This window comes from Trichosurus vulpecula, chromosome 6 (assembly GCF_011100635.1).
Source record: "Trichosurus vulpecula isolate mTriVul1 chromosome 6, mTriVul1.pri, whole genome shotgun sequence".
In the NCBI taxonomy this organism is placed as follows: Eukaryota; Metazoa; Chordata; class Mammalia; order Diprotodontia; family Phalangeridae; genus Trichosurus; species Trichosurus vulpecula.
Genome location: NC_050578.1, coordinates 170,338,794 through 170,355,070, shown reverse-complemented (window position 1 = coordinate 170,355,070; position 16,277 = coordinate 170,338,794). Strand labels below are relative to the sequence as shown.

Sequence of the window (16,277 nt, the reverse complement as noted above, 5' to 3'; positions counted from 1 at the left end):
ATAACTGTAAAATCTTATTTATCACTGTTGTAAGACGGCTCCCTACTTCTCCAAGTAATAAATTCAAAATTAGTTGTTTATAAGCAGGGGGAGCTGTCCTAATTATTAAATTCCTATGAGGCAGTTCCATTGAATCATTGTAATATTTGTCTGCAGTTCCTGTCATAATGGCAGTCTTCATTACCTCCTCCTTTAGTCTCATGATACAATCTCTAAGTGAATACCAGGGTCTGTGCTCAGTGGGCCACATAGAATCAGTAGCATATCTCTTATTGCATCCCACAGCGGCTAATGCCAACAGAGTAGTCCTGCTATCACCATCTCCTTGCTGATGATGTTCCCTAAAAGCTTGTTGAACTAGAGGATCATGGCTGATACCTATGAATCTCATGCAGTCTGTCCCATCTACTGATATTCCACCGGCCCCTTGATCACTGAGTCTTACCATCCAAGATATCAATGGTTCTCCTATTCTTTGGCTGAATCTACTCAAAATATCTGTGACCTCTTGCGGTGAGAAATCTTCCTGAATTTCCCTTGTAACTGAATCTTCACCTCGGGTTTCTGTCTTCCTCCTTTGTATGGGTCGAGCCCTTGTCTGATCATTTAACCATCTCCTATTCTCTGTGTGAGGCACATCCTGAACCCCAGTAGTGTTTTGTGCCTCAGCCCCTAACATTGTCTCATTCTCTCCCCACTCACTTCCTCTGCCACCATGGCTAGGACGAAGCAGGCAGTCAGGCTCTTTCTGGGCTGGGTTGAAATGCACTCTGGGCTTTTTTGGTCTCCTGTTGCTCTTAGCCACATTAATAGAAAAGTTCTCATTTGAGTCAGTTTGATCTCCTGCTATCTGAGATTCCCCTTCTTCCTGTGGGGTAGGAGTGCCCCCATGTCTTTCACTTAATCTCAATCTTTCGTATACTAGCCGGTAGGCTGATAACACTATCCAGCTTTGCCTAGATAGTGATGCCCCTGACTGAATCCCAACTTCTCGTAAACACTTTTCCAAATCCCTAGGATCTCCTCTCCGTAGCCTTGGTTCCCAGTTTTCACAGGGTCCAGCTTTTTTAGCCAATTCTTTTGCTAGGGAGGAATAAAATGGATCCTCCCATTCATCTCTTCCTCTGAAATTGTTCTGCTTCTAAATAGAGATCTTATACCTAGCGATCCTGTTCGTGACGCCAAATGTATCAGGAGGACAGAGTTTATAATCTCAAAGAGGATCATAAACATGTCTGAAAGGTTCGGAACCGCCGGATATAAGAAACTCTCAAAGTAGAAGGCAGAAGAATCAAAACATTTATTTAGGCTCCACAGCAACCAACCCATGAACCAGAAGCCCCATTTTGATATGTTGATCAAAATCTTCCAGGCCCAATAAGTACGCCTTGCAAGAGTAACCAGGAGGCTACAGAGAAGCATGATTGCGTAAAGCAAAATCATGCTTCCCCCTCGATGGCAATAAGATTACCCACTGGCCTGAAGTCTTTGTTCAGCTTCCTCCCGTAGATCAGCTCTGCTACTGGCAGCTCCTGCCTCAGCTGTGTCCGTGTCTGAAACTGACGTAACTGTCGTAACTGCCTCTGTAACTGACGATGTAACTGTCGCTGGCTCAAACCGGAAAAGGAAAGAGAGGATCTTCAAGCTGTCCTCTCCCCTCTTATAGAGTTTTTGACATCATCAAGCACCGCCTGAACGACCAGGGCCGATTGGTTCTTGACTTGGCCCCTCCCCCTAGCATAGCCGTTAACACCTCCCCTCAGCCAGCCCCATGACTCATCACACAGGAAGTTGTCTGGTCCTGCCCCGGAAGAGCAAGCCCCAGCGTCCAGGGAAGCTCAATGAGGTAAGCTGAGTCATTCAAAGAAAACAAAAGCCATTCTGGTTACACATAGCTACTCCACTCCCAAAATCTGCAGGGAAGTCACGGGAGCTCCCAAATGATTTCTTATGGACACAACAGAATTCGCTAAACATTCCTATTCATTGGCTGCCCCAAGAGCAGCAGCAAGACCACCAGGTAAAAATCCCATCCCCACCCTTTTCCATCTCTCAAATGCAAAGCACAAGACTGATTTGTACTATTATAGCCAAGTTAAAGAGAAATATTGTACTAGCAATCATATGTGCAATTGTCATAACTTGATTAAAAGGGGGCAGCTAGGTGGCACAGTAGATAGAGCACCAGGCCTGGACGCAGGAAGACCTGAGTTCACATCTGATCTCGGACACTAGCTGTGTGACTACATATGCCAAGAAATCCCAAAATGGGGTCATGAAGAGTCAAACACAATTGAAAATGAATGAACAACAACCAATTATTCATCAAGAAAACCCCCAAAATTATAGATGCAAAGATCAAGAGAGACTATCTAGCTCTAGACTATCATTTTCCCCTTCATATAGGTGAACGGAAAACACTGATATAGTGAATAGAGTATGGCCTCAGTACCAAGAAGGGTTTAAGTCTCATTTTATGTCCTGCTTTTCACACATCCTAACAGTATGACCATGAGCAAATCACAATTTCTCAGTACCACCAAGCAACTAAGATTATAAACTGCAATCGGTAGAGGAAAGTTCTTCACCAGAAGTTCTTAACCCCAATACAATCACAAGTCTAGTAGAAATCTCCAATAAAACATCAAGCTCTTTCATCATGAACCATGATCAAAGAAACTCTCTGTCATTGTTCATAGAGGGGGTGTGTCAACATACTCCCCTATGGCCTTACCATCTTTGTAATTTTTCTGACCACAATGCTCCTTCCTGGCCACCACTCACCTATATTTACTGGCTTCCCTATTAGAAAGTAAGCTTCTTGTGGTCAGGGATTGACTATCCCTGCTCTTGCATCCCTCCTCAACACTTAACGCTGTGTTTGACACATAGTAAATGCTTAATAAATGCTTTTTCATACAATTTCCTAATTTCTAATTCCAAAATGTTAGATTTTCCTTCTCATTGCAGTCTGATTTCTCTTCTTGTATTCAAATGTTTATTAACCACCTACTATATGAAGTATATTGTGTTAGGTACTATGCTTAAGGTCACCCCTTATACTAGGGAACACACAGCTAGGGATTATATAGATATACAGTTTATATAAAACATGTGCCCTACCATCATGAATCTTATAGTAGGGTAATAAAACACACACACACACCCTAAAAAACCATAATCAAGGCCTAAGAGAAGTACAAAATTATACACTAGGAGAAATCTGAAGTGGAAGTTTATTACCAATAAGGTAAATAGGCATGATAAGGTACATAGAAAACAGCTTTCGCATCCACCTTTCAGTTGGGTTTTAAAAGATGGACCACAGCACAATATATGAAAAAGATAAGGATGGGCAATGCAGACGTAGTCCAAGTATGAGCAAGGAGAAGAGACAGGGCAGTGAAGGTCATGGTCAGGAAGCAAAAAGTAGTCCAGTTTAATTAAAGTATAAGTGCCCTGAAGGGAGTGATAAGAGATAAGGCTATCAAAGCAAGGATCCCACCAGAGGGGAAAAGTGACCAAATCTATGCATAGAGGACTATCCACAACAAGCTTGCAATCTAATAAGACATAAGATGTACACATACAAATACGCACCTAGAAATAAGAGAGGTACCATGAAAAGTGCAAAGAACACTAGAGCCTTAGTCTAGGATTCAAATTCTGACTTCCTTTCTTTCTTAGGCAAGATATGTCATATCTCTGAGCTTTAGTTTTTTCATGTATGAAATAAAATGGTTGGGCTACATCATGGATTTACAGTTAGAGGTTATCTTAGATGTCACCTAGTCTAATCCCCTTGTTTTACAGATAAAGAAACTGAGGCTCAGAAAGTAAAGTGACTCACCGAAGTAGAAGTAGTAAATGGCAAAACCAATCAATCAATAAACATTAAGTACCTACTATGTGCCAGGCATTGTGTTAAGTGCTAGGGATACAAAAAGTGGCCAAAGACAGCCCCTGCCCTCAATCTAATGGGAGAGACAACAAACAAACAAATACACACAAAGCAAGCTATATTCAGAATAAATAGGAAATAATTAACAGAAGGAAGGCCCTGGAATTAAGAGGGATTGGAGAAGGTTTTCTGTAGCAGGTGGAATTTTAGTTGGAACTTAGAGGAAGCCAGGGAAGTCAATAGGTGGAGCTGAGGAAGGAGAGCATTCCCAGCATAGAAGACAGCCAGAAACAGTGCCCATAGCTGAGAGATGGAGTGTCTTGTTCATAGAACCACCAGGGGCCCAGTGCTATTGGACCAAAGAGAATGGCAGAGAGTAAGGTGTAAGAAAACTGGAAAGGTGTGAGAGGGTTAGGTTAGGAAGGACTTGGATCGCCAAACAGAGCATTTTGTTTTTGCTCCTGAAGACAATAGAGAGCCACTGGAGTTTATTGAGTAGGGGTGAGGTAACATAATCAGACCTGCACATTAGGAAAATCACTTTAGGGGCTGCATGGAGAATCAACTGGAGTGGGAAGAGACCAGAGGCAAATAAGCCCACCTATTGCAATAATCCCGGCATAACATGATGAATACCTGCTCTAGAGTGGTAGCAGTGGCAGAGGAGAGAAGGGAACACATTCAAGAGATGTTACAAAGGTAAGATCAACAGCCAGATTTTGATTTTACATCCCCTGACTCCAGGTCACTTTCTACTCTACCACGATGCTTCTATGGTCTCTAAGGTCCCTCTCTGCTGTAAATCAGATACATTTGCAGTTCTCTAAGTGCATAAAAGGCGTAAAAAGCTATGAAAGTGCAGACATCAGTGAGGTTTCTTCTGGCTTCATAGAGTTCTGCAAGTGACGTTTGAGCTTATTTTGAAAGATAACGGAGATAGATGAAAGGGGCAACAGATGGCGACTTAAGAGGAGAGCAATCCAGGAGTAGGGATGCATGTAAGCCAAGACTTCGGGACAGGATAATATAGTATGTCATAGCTAGTCATTGTATTGCTACAGTATAGGTTGAGTAAAAATGCCGTTTGGTTTAACTATAACTCAGAAGCACTCTGTAGGCAGAACTTTAAATCAGCTGCAATTATTTTCAAATTATGTCTTATTTTTTCTAAGCTCAAATAACAGTACCAAACAATGTTTTGGGTTTGAATTAGCTAATTGAACATAGGTATTGTCCCAGTGTAATTATGCCTAAGATTTGTAGTTAAATGTTCCCAAGTTAATGAATAGGAATGAATATTTTAAAATTTTCCCATCTTAGCATAGAACTGAAAGTTCTAGGGCTGACTTACTAGAACAAGATCTAATCAAATAAGACCATTAAAAATATCATCATTACATTTCCAAAATTTTGTCTAAAGGTTATCATTTTTAAGCTACTCAAAGATCTCCATCTAAAAACTTGTGGATTTCAAGGAATGTTCAAAAATGGGCTTCAGGAAAGAAATAAAAAACACTGTCACTGAAATTGACAGAGGATATTAAATGTGACCATAAAGGGGCAGTATGACTAGGGGAAAGAGCTCTGGATCTCTAGATAGGACCTAGGTCCAACCCTCAACTCTGTCTGTTATCAAGGTATTTAACCTCCTAGATCTCAGGACACTCATCTATAAAATTAAAGATTTGGATTAGATGATCCCTAAAACCCTTTCCAGCTCTAAGTCTGGGAATCCTATGAATAGGTGTTTCCATCCTTAATTAACACGTACTTACAACCAGCTAAATCTTTTGATTACCTATCCTTGGTCCCTTCCTGATGCGAATATTGAAGACACAGACGCTAGGTGGTGCAATTGTCCAACACACATCGTCAAGGGAGGTCCTTTTCCTTCGAGTCATTGGTGAGTGATTTGAGCTTGTAAAGACTTTAAAGCCAAGGAAATATCCGCCTCTCTCCTGCCGCGACCCCCATCTCACCACAACTTCATTCAAACTTTGACGTAATCCGTATCTATGAGTACAGTGGTGACCGGTTTGAATGACGGACTTGCTAAACTGAGTGGGGCTGTCAGCCTGTGAATCAATCTAACCTATTTGCAGAAGGGCCAAACAAAAAGACCAAATATTTAGTTTAACCTTCTTAGTGACCATGAGGAAAGATTTGTGTTTAAGAGTCTACAATATTAAAATGTTAATGATGGTAACTAGCATTTACCTAGCGTTTGAAGATTTGAAAAGCTCTTAATACTATATTTACAAATATATTTATTACTTTTATGAAGTGCATCATTTTACTAGATTTTAAGTGAAATGCTACAGAGATCCATTCCTATTTTAGACGAGAAAACGTCTAAAGACGTTTGGCTAAGCCAAAGTTCCTTGGAAAAAGCGTTGGCTCAGGCAGTCAAGAGAACACGACTCCAAATCCAGGCTACATACTAGTATGACCTTGGGCGTATTACCTAGGCCTCAGTTTCCTCACCTGTAAATGGGGGAAGGGAGGGGAAGACTGGAGGAGAGAGAGACAGAGACAGAGAGAGACAGAGACAGAGAGAGAACGAACACGACAGGACCTCTGAGGCCCTTCCAGCTCTGGATTCTATGAATTTGTGTGAAGCTGGCTTGGAACCCAGGTTTCCCTGAAGTTAAGTGATTGCTAACTCAACAATGTAAGAGGCAGGGCCCTGCCAGCTCTCGCATTCTGAGATCTTATCCGTTTAGTTTGCTTAGTCGCCTATATCCCTTTGCTAGGAAACTCAAACCAAGAGCAGCTACTCTCCCTTATCTTCCTGAAAGGAAAAACAAACAAACAAACAAACGCCACTACCCCGAAAGCATTCGAAGAAGCCTCCTAAGCAACCCGGGTGTCATTCTCAAAAGAGCAACTTTCCTGGATTTTCTGCTTCACTTGGCCCAGATTCCAACACAGCGCTCTCCCCGCTCCAAGGGGCGAGAAGGGTCAGACTCGCATGGCTTGGGGGAACGCGCTGGGAGTCAGAGATTTCCACCTTGTGCCAAATCTGCCCACCCCAGATTGGTCCTATTTCTTAAAAGGGCTGCAGGTACAAAATATGCCAGCTTAGTGGCATTCTTCCTGGAGCACTCTTGGGACCCAAAGAGTTGGACTCAATTACTTCTTTCTTCCCTTTTTTTTTTTCTCCCTCCTCCTTAAACCGCAAATAGTAAGTTTGCCTTGGCAGACTCCATCCGCGCCTGGCTTGCACGCAGGTAAAGGGTTACAGATTCTCGGAAGTATTAAATGCAAACTTTAAAGGATTTTATTTTCATCTGCAGTCACATGATACCTTAATACCCAATGACACCAACTTCAGTGGCTCATCCAGAGGTCAGACAAACTGTCGGGCTAAACAGGGCAGCCTTACATTTTTTACATTCACACGCCAGAGGCACGCGGAGCCATGGGAGATGGTAATCGGCCGAGTTCGCGGCTTCCTCCGCTGCTTGGAAACCCCAGGTAGGCGAAGAGTACCTAACTTGGTTTGGGATTTCGAGTCGCGTCCTCGGACTACACTGCCTACACTTCCGGGGGGTCGGTGGTCTGGGGTTTTTTTTTGGGGGGGGGGCGGTGTTAGTGTGGGAGGAGGGATGGTTTGGGATCTCCAGAGAGATCTTTCTTTCATCTTCTTTCATCTATTTATATATGTCGGGACCTCAGTCTGAACTTCCTCCAGCTACCCAGGTTACTTTCTTTCCTAAAAATGTTGGGAGGGAAATCAAATTTCGCCTCTTTCAGGGAAACTCGGATTAGTCCACAAAATCCAAGACGAAAGGCAGGCGCCTAAAGGTGCATCTCCAGGGTCCTGACCCTGAGCACTTGGCTAGTTTGTGTATGGAAACGTGGCCGTCTAATGTCACCTTGTTAAAAATTACAAATCATCCAACCCTTTCGTTGAAAAAAAAGTAAGGATAGTTTGACTAAAAAAATTTTTTTGACCTAATTAAAAAATCTATTTTCTCTCCCCCCGCCTTGGAAAAAAGAAAATGAAAACCCCTATAACAAATATGTAAATGTGTAAAATAAAGCAAAACTGTAGTTTTTCTCTCTTCTCCTCCCCCACCCCCTCCCGCCCCCATGACAGACGTGGGAATAGTTTAAATTAGAAAATAAAATCAGTGGAATGCAGCTGCTCTTTTTAAGTACAAGTGAAAGGCTGTGTTACCCTTCCTAGCCCGGGAAACGTAACCCAGGTAACTTGCCAGGACCCTGAGCCCAAGCTTGGGACTGGGACTAGGGCGGGGAGGGGGAGGGGAAGGGGGAGGGCGGCGGGCGGCAATGAATAGCAAACTTCTGGAACTGAATGGAGAGCAAAATGTAATCGGTGAAATGGGCACAAGCTATTTGCTAAATACGAATAATTAGTCAAGCAATGCCTGGCCACACTTAGGCAATTGTATCTGATCACACCGACCTGGACGAATATGTACACTTATATTCAATTCATGTACCTATGCAAGGTAAAAGACTTAGTGCAGTTTTAAACTCTTAATGCTTTTTAATTTTGCAGGTTATTACATTTCAGTTTCCATTCCCTCCCCCCCCCCATTAACTCTTTGATTAATTCCCTGTAGCAGTTTCCTTTAGGAGGATCCCAAAGTTGAAGAATTTGGGGCTAGTCAGTTTAATTCATTTGGCTGATTGAGGAAGATTTTCTTTCCTGTAGGAATGTCTCCCTTGTCCCATTCTTTTTAGGTATGATGGCTCTGTTTGAAAAGAAAGAGACTTTTAAATATTTTGAATGACAAAGCAATATAGTTCGTTGCTGTAAAGTTGTTTCTCTGTATGTCTGACTCTTCTGACTTCATTTGGGGTTTTGTTGGCAAAGATCCTGGAGTGGTTTGCCATTTCCTTCTCCAGCTCATTTTATAGATGAGGAAAACTGAGGCAAACAGGGTTAAGTGACTTGCCCAGAGTCACAGCCTAGTAAATGTCTGAGACCAGAATCAAACACAGATGTTCCTGAGTCCAAGCCCCATGTTCTATCCACTGAGATACCTAGCTGCCCTTTTTAAATTCTAAGTCCCGTATTTTGGCTTTTAAAAGGGCATTCCCTGGTAACCTTATACTGGAAACAGTCATGGAAAAAGTCTAGAAGGAGCAATGGGGAGACAGGCAGAAATTATGATAATGACAACTCACAACTTTCCCCTCACAACAACCTTGTGGGATAAATAGTGCTGGTACTGTTATCTCCATTTTGCAGATGTAGAAACTGAGACTCAGAGAGATCAAGTAACTTGACTCCAGCCCCTGTGGGGGAGGCCAGGACTGTGTTTTTATTTAATCTTGTTATCTGCCTCATAGAGTTCTCTCTTCATAGTGGGTACTTAGTTAAATGTTTTTTGAAGTTAACCTTCTAAACAATCATTCTGGTTTGGAAAATCAAGAGAAACCCTGACTTGGGCACAGTTGCTATACAGCCTCACTTTTCAGCTACTCAGAAGATAGGAACCATGGGATTTAAAAGTGGAAGAGACCTTACAGGTCATCTACTTAATCCCCTCATTTTATAGAGGAGTTTAGGATTAATGATTTCAAGTTGAAGAGTCTTTAAAGGCCATTTATTCCAACCCCCTCATTTTACAGATGAGAAACTGAGGGCAAGAGGGTTTTTGTGACTTAGCCAGGTTCAGATAGCTAGTATTTGAGGCGTTATTTGGAACAAGGTCTTTATGACCCCAAGGCTAGCATTTCTGTCAACTAGAGTAGAATCATCAAGCTTTTGGATCTTCAGGATCCCTTTATATCCTTAAAAATTACTGAGGACCTCCCCCCCAAGAAAAGGATTTGTTTTATGTGAGATATAGATAAATAGATATTTACTGTATTAAAAATTAAAACACTTTAGTATTGTTATGCAAAGTTTTTCACCTTGAGTACTCCCTGTCTCCAGGAGACCCAGGGGTCCTGGACCACGCTTTGAGAAGCACAGCACTATCACTATATGACTTTTCATGGAGAGACTGAAGTTTGGATCTGTACAGGGTCAGGTGTAGCTTTCTGGATCACTGAAAGAGGAGACAGCAGAAGAAAAAGAGAATGAGAAAAGTGGGGTATGGGATTTTCTTATTATTATGATTTTCTGCACACTACCCAGTACCTGCTTACTAAGTCCTTCTGCTTCCTCTGCCCTCCCCACTTTGCCTCTTATCTTCATTGGCTTGCTACAGGGTTCATCTGAAAACCCACCTTGTGCACCAAGCTGTTCTTGGTCTCTCAACCCACAGATGCTAGAGCCTTCACCTCACAGATTACCTGCCATCTGTCTTTTCTGTACACACACACACACACACTCTCTCTCACACACACAAACACACATATTCACATATTTCATTTTTTAGATATTTCATCTATTTAAAAGGTAAGCTTCTTGAAGGTAGGGACTGTTTTTGCCTTTCTTTGCATCCCCAGTGCTTAGCAAAGTGCATGGCTCACAATAAACACTTAGTAAATGCCTTTTGACCAACTTGATCCTCAGAGGTTGGTTGCCACTAATACTTGAAATCACTAAGCGTGACCACCTCTTGCACAGACTAACCAATACACTCAAAATTTAAGCGCACCTGGATTTTTTTTAGTCTAATAATCCACAGGTTAATGCATCCAACTCAGTAATGAACCTGCCAGCATCCTCTATGGGTAATGATCTGCCTTGCTCCCCTCCAATGAAGTCTTCAAACACTTACAGCTTGCTGTATTTCACCCCCATTCTAGAAACCCACCTCCTGGTTCTATAAAGGGGAAATAGAAAGGGATTAGTAGCTGCTTAGCTCAGCACTGAATTATTCTTATTGAAGGTTCTGCTCAGGTTTTGGTAAAAACCAAATTGTATTCTCACACTTCATAGTAATAAGATGGCTTGTCTCCTTCATTGAGAATGGGACCATATGGTGGCAGCTCCCTTCTCCACTCTTAAAACTTCTTAGCACTATTACTCACTCCTCCACGTCCTCCAGTCACTGAGGAAGAGGTCTCTCTATTCTTCTCTGAGATTTATCTCTGTGTTTGAACCTTGACCCCCTCTGCCTTCCTTAAGACCTCACTCCAGCAGTTATTCTTCCCATGCATCTTCAATCTTTCCCATACTGTTTCCTGGCTCCTTCCCATTGGCCTACAGACATAGCCAGGACTCCTCAATCCTAGAAAAGGACAACCTTGATTTTCCTATCCCATCCAGCTTCTTTCCTCTCTTTCTTCCTCTTCACAGCCAAACTCTTGAAGAAAGTTGACTACACCTGATTCCTCTACTTCTTTATCACCTATCTTCTCTAGTCTTTGCAGAATAACTTATGCCCCACCATTTTACTGAAATTGCTCTATCAAAAGGTCAGCAATGATCTCTAGATCAACACGTCCAAGTAATTTTTTCAGTCCTTATCTTCCTTTATTTCAACATAGTATTTGACATGAACTGCGCCCCTACTACTAGATACTAGAACCTCCAGACATTAGTACTTTTATTCCCTTGAACAGAACCCAAAAATGCCTTTGTTTTATGTTCCTCTAATGTATCTATTGTAGGTTATTTTGCATTATAGTTATCTGTTTATGAATTATATCCTCTATTATAATTTCTAAGAAGACAAGGACCATATCTTATCTAAACCCTATATCATTAGTGCAATGTATCCAGTAAGTGATTAATAAATTTTGACTACATTCCCTGCCTTATATTCCAACGATGGTGTTCTCTGCATTATAGTCCAGCCCCTTCCTGAGAACTGGATTTCATGCCATATACCCCACTATCTCTATGACTCAATCTCTGAAACCTACTGTAAAATCTTCCCAATTTCACCAATTGCCTTCCTTTTGAACCTCTGCCAATTACCTACTCCACACCTTGTATTCAGAGAGATCTTCTACTCCATTTGGATTTTGGCAAATGGTGTCTGCATTCCACCTGTCATTTTCCTTGGCCAATTCCACTCTCTGGACTCAAAACAGACCTGTAGCCATGTTCCCCTATTCTGATCCCCAGGCTCCACCCAACCCTGTTGGGTATGTGTCAATTATCCCTAGTCTGGTCCATCCTATTATCTACTTAGTCATGGTTGTGACAAAATGAACACCTTTCAGCAACTGTCTTCATTTTCACCAGAAAATTCCCTTGGGCTAATAGAAACTAGAACCTCTAAAAGTGCCCCCCACAAAACATCAAGGCAGTTGTTTCTTAAAACAAGAAACAGATGAATAGACATTCTAAGCAGATGAGTATCTATCCCAAAGCAGATCATTAAAAGGACCCAAAATACTGACTCATAGATTTCCTGATGCATCTCAGAAAAGCCACTCCTGAGTTTCAATTAGGGCTGTCAACATAAGGCAAAAGTGATAGATAGCATATCTTTAAAGGCACCACACCCAACTGACTCTGTTCCAATCAAATTTTATTCAAGTGGGCCACAAAAAAAGAAACTTTAAATGGTGACACAAAATGTCCAGGAGTGCCACATGAAAACCCAGTACTTAGCAGATTATTCAATGTGTTCTCTGACTATTTCTGGATAAGATCTATAGTGTTTGTCTTGATAGCTAACTTAGATTAGAAAATTTTAATAATGGAATTCATCTAGTCCACCATTTTACTTGTCATCCGGTGTAGGAACCTAAGAACTAGTTAGATTTGTTGACACTGTCACCACCTTCCTACTTCTGACTTGAGTGGAAGCTCAAAAAAGAGAAATTAGACATCTCCTTCCCTCACAGCCCCCAAACTTCCCAGGATAGAGAAGCAATTCTAGTTGGAAATCTGTTAGAATAAATCCAAGCAAGAGTTTGTAACAACCTTCTACTAGGATGGTGGTAGTGGTGCAAATTAGGAGAAAGCTTTGAGACAGGGATAGGGAATCTGTGGCCTTAAGGCCACATGTGGCCCTCTAGGTCCTCAAGTGCAACCCTTTGACTACTTTGGATTCTGTCAAAGGGCCCCACTTGAGGACCTAGAGGGCCACATGTGATCTTGAGGCCACAGGTTCCCCATCCCTACTTGAGTTATATAGCAGAAGCAGAATCACCACAACTTGGACACTGATTGAATGGCTGAGGGGAGAGAGAGTAAAGGGAAAATAATTGTGCAGGGAGGCTCCCAAAAGTGTCATGGAGACCCTGGAACAGCAGCTAAATACTAGAAGAAAACTAGAAGCAAATCTGGTGCATCGTCTCCCCTGAGTAAGTCTTCTCCAGCCACAACTGTTCATCTCCTAATTCTATTTTTGCTAAAAGTATTGATACATCCCCACTAGTTTACCTATTTACAAATTCATTTTCAGGGGCTCCCATTAGGTTTTGGTACGTATATTTTGTGGTTTCAGATATCAGATGTCTTCAAACAAAATTTATAAATAAAACAGAAAACTTTTTGTGTGGCGATGGAGGAAGTTACAGGTACCACTAAAGTTTCCAACATGGGAAGGTGGTATAAGGCGCCAGTTCGGGGGAAAAGATAAGATGTTAAGTTTTAGACATGTTGAGTATGAGAAGCTGGGAAGACATCCAAGCAAAAATCTCTATTTTCCAGTTAGAAATATGGTTATAAAGCTCAGGGATAAGGTGAGAGATAACAATACCAATAGCTAGTATTTATTTCGTACTTTACATAAGTTGTATCATTTGATTTGATTAATTAAGAGTCATCTATATCGACAAGATAATTGAATCCATGGGAGTAGATGTGATTACCAAGAATAGCAGTGTTGGGGGAAAAGAAGAAAACAAAGGAGAATGCCTTAATGAATACATACATAAATACATATACATACATATGTGTGTATACACATGTGTGTGTGTGTGTGTGTGTACACCTCAATCTTAATTATCTCCAAGGTCCTAACTTCAGAATTTGCCACTCTTAGATCATAATCTCCTGTTCTTCTACTTCTCCCACTACCTAAAACTGCTCTTTGCCATCATTATATCCAGTCCCTCTCTAGTTTCTCAGGCCAATGTTCTAGTAATACTTCCCTAACTTCAGAGTTTTGATCCTAAAATCAGACATTTCAACAAAGCACCATCTTCCACCCTGGAATTTCTTGACTCCTTGTCCTCCTGCTCATGGCCTAGTTGAGTCATTTGTCAACCTCCGGTGTTCTCCTCATCACTCTACTAAAACATCTTATACCTGTTGATGGGGGAGTGGAGATTTGAAATCATAGACCACCTGGCCTTCTATGTTATTCTCCTTCCAGTTGCATCAATAGCCATCTATTAAGTGTATCCCTTCTTTCTTGGTTTTCCTTCTGTAATGTTAATGGGATAGGAAGATCTTCCCTGTCCATCAATAGGCCTACGCGACCTGCTTTGAGCTCTGGCCCAGCTCACAGCTGTGATACATCCTGAGTCACAGAGCCCATTGCCGGAGGGAAGCTTGCTTAGGGGAGGCTTACTTGTAGGAAGGCTTTAGCACCTTTTGCTAATTTCTAATTAGGCAGTGATTCATGAAGGTTTTGATGCCTTCTAGCTCTGAGAAGTGTATATATATACTCTGTGTTGGTATTTTGCTTTGGGGGTTTGCTTATGAGAAGGACCTTTTGATTTCCTAGAGTAGCTGTATGTTCAGAGCCCCTGACTGCTTGGATATAAAGGCTCTCTCGATCCAGTGGTGTATGTAAAGTGTATAGCAATGTTGCTTTGTTTCAGGCAGTCAGTGCCCTGTCTGTTGGTCTTTATGCTAAATTCTCTGCTTGTATTTTCTCTGATGTTCAGAGTGTTGATCCTTCTCCTGAACTAGTGAATGTAATTAAAAGTAGGATTGTTAACCCCTTTTTGAGCAGTCTTTCCTAGAAAAGCAGATGAAAGAACCTGTGCTGGCAGCCATCCTGTATGCTAGGGTGCTTGCTGTTACTCCTTCCGTCTGATCATTCCCCCCTAGACCACCTGGCCTTCTTGGTACTCTCTTTCAAGTTCCATCAACAATCTGTGTGTATCACATCTTTCCTGGTTCTCTGTCTGTCTGATCATGCCTTATTGTTTCATCTCCCTCCTCCCACCTCCTAAGTTTGACTTTCTCTTAATACTTTCCCCCCAATCTCCTCTTTTTTTTCTATACCTTCCCCTTGGGCTTACCATGCATACCCATGGCTTTAATCATTATCCTTCTGTAGCTGACTTCTAAATTTCCAACCTCTCCCTTGAGTTGCCAGTTCCATATCTCCAACTGCTTGTTGGAAATCATGTAGTGGATGAAGCACTGGGCTTGAGAGTCAGGAAGACGTGGGTTTAAATCCTACTTCAGATACTTATTAGCTATATGACCCTGGATGAATCATCACCTAACCTCTCTGTGCCTCAGTTTTCTTATTTATAAAATAAAGGCCTTGTCTTAGATGGCTTCTAAGAAGAACCCTTCCAGTTCTAAATACATGATCTTATGATTTCCATATGGATGTCCCCCAACACCCCACACTTATATAAAATATATCTAGAACTAAACTCATTATAATCTTCCCTATACTCTCCCCTCCCAATAAAACTACCTTTGTTCCGATTTTCCTTTCTACTTCTATAGCAAATTCTTTCAGTCACCTGGTATAAAACCTGAGATTAGTCTTTGGTTCTTCCCACAAATTTCCAAACAGGTGCCAAATATTCAAATACTGTCAATTCTACAGCTGCAACATTTCACATCTCTGCTTTCCTCTCCAGTCCCCTATTCTGATTCTGTTTCAGGCAATTACCTGAAGCTAAGAAATTACCTTAAGCTAAGAAATCGTAAGAGCCTCTAATGTAATCTTCCTGCCCCAAGTCTCTTCCCTATTCAATCAGCACTTCACATTACTATCAAAATAGCTATCTTAATGTACAGGTCCAACCATTTCACTCCCTTCCTCAAAAACCCTCATTGGCTCCCCATTGCCTGTAGGAAAAAAATAGCAGCTCCTTAGCCTGGTATTTAAAGTGCTCCACAACCTGAGTCCAACTCACCTTTCCAGTATAATTTCATATTTTCCCTTCATACTTTATGCTTCAGCCAAATTGAACTACTGTTTCCCCATCTCATCATACACTCTCCTGCTTCTGTGTTTATTCCCAGAGATCACCCCAGAGAGAACACAGATTGCCTCCACATTTCCATTTTTGGACATCTTCCTTTTCTTTAAAGGTCCAGCTCAGGTGTCAGTTTCTCCATTAAGCTTCCCTGATTCATCCAGCAATAAGTAGTCTCTCCCTCCTCATATCTTCTCCTAGCACTTTGCTCTTTCTCATGGCCACACGTTATCAAGAACCAGAGCAGGCATTCATAACCCAGGGTCTGTGAACTTTTTAAAATATATTTTGATAACTATATTTCAATATGATTGACTTCTTTTGGAAAAAATATTTTTTAGAAAAGGGGTCCATAGGCTCTACCAGTCTA

General features: G+C 41.6%; 1 protein-coding gene across 1 annotated transcript in view; it reads left to right on the top strand.

Annotated features, from left to right (window-relative positions):
• The first annotated feature begins 7,247 nt into the window (after positions 1–7,247).
• Positions 7,248–16,277, top strand: part of C6H4orf19 (chromosome 6 C4orf19 homolog) — a 90,074-nt gene continuing 81,044 nt past the window's right edge. Inside the window, exon 1 of the mRNA XM_036763456.1 lies at positions 7,248–7,378. The gene's annotated coding sequence lies outside the window, so the exon portion shown is untranslated. The remainder of the gene's footprint in view (positions 7,379–16,277) is intronic.